Source organism: Tupaia chinensis, unplaced genomic scaffold (genome assembly GCF_000334495.1).
Source record: "Tupaia chinensis unplaced genomic scaffold, TupChi_1.0 Scaffold000609_1, whole genome shotgun sequence".
In the NCBI taxonomy this organism is placed as follows: domain Eukaryota; kingdom Metazoa; phylum Chordata; class Mammalia; order Scandentia; family Tupaiidae; genus Tupaia; species Tupaia belangeri.
The window spans coordinates 254498-260136 of NW_006160128.1; the positions used below are offsets into that span (position 1 = coordinate 254498).

The 5639-nt window shown below is 42.4% G+C and overlaps 1 protein-coding gene across 1 annotated transcript in view; it reads left to right on the forward strand.

Moving 5' to 3' along the window:
* Nucleotides 1-5639, forward strand: part of UST (uronyl 2-sulfotransferase) — a 349777-nt gene that overhangs the window by 52254 nt on the left and 291884 nt on the right. The gene's annotated exons all lie outside the window — the stretch shown is intronic.

Sequence of the window (5639 nt, forward strand, 5' to 3'; positions counted from 1 at the left end):
ATTAGTCATCTAATTTACTGTACCTAAACTGTATGGGTTGTGATACAGCAATTGAAAAAGAGGTGCTTGTGAACTATTTAATGACATGAAATGTTTTGTAACTTAAAGTGAAGTAATATTTCCCAGTGATAGGGACTAATTATATTTTCTATAATAATATATATAATATATAATATAATGTATATAATATACTATATATATCTATATATATTGTATATTATATAATATGATTATATATGTATATATATATTTTTTTGACCGGGGTGCATGTTTGCCAGAGAGAGACAGAGCTAGAGAATGAGAGAGACAGAAAGTGAAAAAGCGCCCTCTATGGGGTATGGTCACATCTCAATCCCTTCCCCTCCATTTTCCTCTCCTTTCAGGATTTTGGGCATGCATGCCTGCTGCGTTTCTCAATCTGGTGGTCTAGGACTTGTACTGTGCAGTTCGCCATATGGGTTCTAGCTGCCTTAACCACCATCCCACAGGGTTGCCTTCTAAGTTGTATTTTCTAGATATTCTATACATTCATTGACTTGGAGTTACTCTTGTAATAAATAAAAACATAAAAGTTACTAAAAGTGAAGATTGTTTATGTAAAACACAGACAGAAATATGCAAAAAATAGTGTGTGTACAGCTTATCGAGTTCTTACAAAGTGAATTCACCCATGTAGCCAGTGCCCACCTCCAACGGGATACATCAGGGCTCCAGAAGCCCCTTCAGGCTGCCTTCTGGTCTCTACCTCTAACGGCGGAGCTTAGTGCATGTTTTGGGGACTGCACATAATTCAAATCATATAATATTCATGTCCTCCCCTACTGGATGTTGTATTTGTGAGCCATTCTTGCTATGTGTGACTGCAGCGTATTCCATTGCCTTGCCCTGTAGTGTTCCATTGTGTGAGTGTACCATGTCTTATTTATCTATTCTATTGTTTTTTTTTTTTTAAAGAGGTTTTTGCTATAGGGCGCGTGCGCTCGCCAGACAGACAGAGACAGACAGAAAGACAGAAAGTGAGAAATCACCCCCCAGGGGGATGGCCAGGCCGCAATCCCTTCTCCTCCATTCTCCTCTTGGGATCTTGGGCATGAACGTACACACGCCCGGGTGAGTTTTAAGCCACTGGGTCCGGGACGCGAACCGTGGTCGACTACATGGGAGGCCAGCGACATAGCCATTACATTAACTGCTGGTCCCATATCCATTCTATTGTTGATGGACATTGGGATTGCTTCCAGTTCCAAGCTGTTCCAGACAGTGCTTCTGTAAACTTTGTTTTAGTTAATGTCAGCACATATTTCTGTTGGGGAATACCTAGGAATGCAAATTCTGATTCATATAGTGTGTTTCTGTTCAGCTTTAATACCGTTGACAGGTAGTTTTCAAAGTGGTTGTACTGGAACCAGCAGATGACGTAATGGTTTTATCACTGGACTCCCATGTAGTTGACCATGTTTTGAGTCCCAGACTTAAAATTCATGCTGGGCACGTGTGCGTGTGTGCCCAAAATCCTAAGGAGAGAATTTAGGAGAAGGGATTGCTGCATAGCCATCCCTTGGGAGGTGATTTCCCACTTTCTGTCTGTCTCTTCAGCAAGTGCATATGCACCCTATAGTAAAAATCTCTCTTTAAAAAAAAAAAAAAGTGTTTGTCCTAACTCACACTGCTACCTCTGTATTTTTTTCCTCTGTATTTTCTAACACTATCATGAGATTTTCCCCCAATACTTTGAAGTGTTACAGATTATTTTATATTGTCTACTTGAAATAATATTTACCTCTGTTATGGTTACAGCTTAAGTCTACTATCAAATAGATGTCTCAGAAAACTCTGAATCATTGTTTACATTTTTTAAGTGAGTGGAATTTTGTGGTTCAGGATGAAACTTCTGTTTCCCCGGAACAGCTTTAAGTGTCTTCTGCCTCTTGATTTAAGAGGAGATGATGGGCCTAACCCATGGCCTAGTGATTAAGGGAGTTTGGAACCCACATAGCCAACTGGGTAGTTCGAATCCCGGATCCCAGGGCTTAGAAAACATGCTAGGCACTTGTGCATGTATGCCCCCAAATCCTGACATTATGGAGAAATGGAGAAGAGATTGCAGTGTGCTCCATTGCAAGTTGCGCACACACTTTCTGGCAATTAAAAATAAAAAAAGAACAACAGGTGACTAAGTTTTTCTTCTAATACCTGCATTATTTGAATGACAAGAGTATCATTCTTTCCTTTTTATTTTACTTTTTATGATAGAAAGTATGCGTGCACACATGAGAGAGAGAGAGAGAGAACCCTTGATCTGGTCTTGCCATGCTGTGATCCCCCTCCTCAGCCCTCCAGCTCCTCAGGATCTTGGGTGCTCGTACATAGGCCCTGTGTGTTTTTCAGGTCGGCCTGGGATCCGGACTACAGTCACTTGTGGTTTCCAGCACTGCAGAGTGCTAGTGTGATCATACTACCACAGTGGCTGAGGGGTCATACTTTCTATTCTAATGAACAAAGATTTTACAAAAACCTTAAAAATGCTAGAGTGTTATGTTTAAAAATATAGAATTCTCTTGTATGTTATAGTCAGTGTTTGATTAGGAGCCTTGATGATCTTTATTCCTGTTGATGTTCCCTTACTGAGAAACAGAATTACTTGCTGGCTCTTGGGAGACCAGTAAGGCCCACTGACAGAACATTCCATTCATTCTGCTTGGTCAGACCCAGAACCAGAACTTCTACTCAGTTCTGGCCAGACCCACACAGAACTGGCTGCTGGTACAGAACATCAGATGAACTAACAAAACACAGGGCATCAGATGGACTAACAGACACTTTATTGGAAGCCCATAAATCCATGGAATCATGTGTGGCGATGAGGAGAACTTCCTCCATTTTTTTCTGCCGAGGCGCCCTGCGTCCTTTTACAACTTATTTCTGTCTCCGAGCACTCACTGCTTAAGAACACAGGCCCACAGCTCTCTTTGAAGGCTGCGTTGTCTTTTCCACATCCTAAGGAAAGGCAGCCAGTCATCCTAAATACTGACTCATGTTGTTTTTAAATATTAAAGGGCACTAGATGTTGATGCAAGGTTGATGCAAGGCCTAACCAATCTGTAGTTTCCTGACTTCTGTTTTTGGTCAAATCACAAGAAATCATGTCTTCTCATTTTCTGTGATATGATTTATAAAATCCTTTTCTTATAGTGGGAAAACAGATGTCAAAACTCTGCAAAGGTTTAAGAAGACATACATGAGAATGTAGGGTTGGGATGGGGGGTATAGCCAAATGAGGACACGAGGTGGCCCTGGCTTGCCGTGTGGATGCACAGGTAGGGAAGAGGCTCAGCTCCTGGTCTCTGTGCGTGCCCTGGGTGAGCTGGGATGGACAGACAGACAGACTTCTCCCGGCTGGTTTACTTTGCTGGTTCACATGCTGCCTGGCTCATGAGCGCATGTATGTTGTGGATGTGCCTCATATTTGACACAAAGTGCCTCCTTGTTTGACTTCTTGGACTTAGTGTGAACGTTTTCTTAAGGAGTAGGCTTTGGGCAGGGCTCAAAACGCTGCCCTCGGTCTTCCATAATTTTTTCTCTACTGTGCATGAAAAAACAATCTTCTCAACACCTGTTCTATTTTACCCAGAGGCTTAAAGTCAACAACAACAAAAGTATACCCTTGTGGGCACAGCTGCAGTAGTGCACGCTGCTGCTTGGCAGGCTAACGCCACATGGGAGACCTGGGTTTGAATCCTGGCCCACCCGAAAGAGTTGGGCGCGGTGGTGCATGCCTGTGGTTCCAGCTACTCGAGAGGCAGGAAGATCATGACACTGTGAAACCCTTTTGAAAAACAAAACAAAACACTCTACCATACTGTGGTTCCAGCTACTCGAGAGGCAGGAAGATCATGACACAGTGAAACCCTTTCGAAAACAAAACAAGACACTCTACCCTTAGGTAGAATCACTTCTGTAATTGTGCAGTGGGCATGTCACCGTCTGGGGTTTATTCTGTCTCTGTTAAGATCACCTGTCTTTGTATTCTCACAGTTATAACACCACACTGTGGACTTGATTTCTATGAAGCTACTCGAGAGGCAGGAAGATCATGACACAGTGAAACCCTTTCGAAAACAAAACAAGACACTCTACCCTTAGGTAGAATCACTTCTGTAATTGTGCAGTGGGCATGTCACCGTCTGGGGTTTATTCTGTCTCTGTTAAGATCACCTGTCTTTGTATTCTCACAGTTATAACACCACACTGTGGACTTGATTTCTATGACTTGCGATGTCAGGTGCGATAAGTGTTAATGTACTAATATTGATTCATCCATTCCCCCACTCATTGTAGGCGGATTAAGGTGATAAACAGCCATTAATTTTGTTTTACTTGCCGAGGTAGTTTATCATGAGCAAAACAAAAGGCTGGCTCTTAGCCACACCTGCATGTGCTATCGTCGGGAAGACACTTAAACCAAAGTCGATCTTGTTTAGGCCTAAAATAACTGTGTTTAATCACTTGATAACAAGATCCACAGCTCGAAGGATGACTGAGCTAATGTTCCCACTGAGAGACGCGTGGGTAGACTGCAGCATGCACCTTTCACATCCCAGGAAACTGGAATGGAGTTGCAAATCATGATATCCAGGATGAGGATGGGGATGGCAATCCACGTGAGACTTGGCCCTTTTCTTCAGTGTATCTGTCCATGCATCTAGAAGGCATTTAGGATTTTGCTTCAGCAAAACAGAAATGTTTCTTGAAAATTGAGTATGTTGAACTGTTATCAGTCAAACCATAGTTTAGAGCTAGAAGAGAGAGAGTAAAGCCTACTAAAGCTAAATAATATCCGGACAGGTCTCAGAAGTAAAACCCATGGACACCTGCCTTCAAAGTACAGGGACCATACAATGTTGATCCTTAAAAACCATGGCAGCCAGACAATGGCTCAGCGGTAAAATGCAATATTTTGTGAGGTTCTTGGTTCAGTTCTGGAGGTTTCCCTGAGTATGTCAGCTATGTGCTTACCTGTGATCTGGGGTTGACTAAGGCTGGAGGGGGGCCGTGGTGTCAAGCTCCTGTTGGGGTGCTCTGTCTCTTTCCCCCCTCTCTCTCCTTTCTCACTCATGGAAGAATTAACTAAATAAACTTTAAAAAAAAGCCTCTGATAATTCTTAGCATTGTCAAGAGCACTATCTTTATATATTGCTTTGTGTATTTTAGTCTTTACCAGTGAATCCGAAGGTTTTGAAAAGGCAAAAAATGATGTTAAATAGCATTCTAATATTTTCTTTACTTACTCAGCAAGATTTTACTGAACACCCTTTTACTGAACACCTACATGTGGTATGCATTAAGAATGTAAAGTCTAAAATGATCCACTTCCTGCCCTAAGGAAAGATGGTGAGATAAGAGAGTATTCAGAGTACAGAGTGATAAGGTCCATGATGGCAAGTGCATCTGTAGGATGCTGTAGGGACACAGAGGGGTAGTGGTGTTTTATAAAAGGAATAAGTAGGGAGGACTTCCCAGAGGAGGTGAAACTTACTTTGAGTTTTGAAGTGTGAAGAAGAGTTGCTTATGGGGCCAGGAGTTAGCGTAATGGCTATGTCGCTGGACTCCCACGTAGTCGACCACGGTTCGCGTTCAGG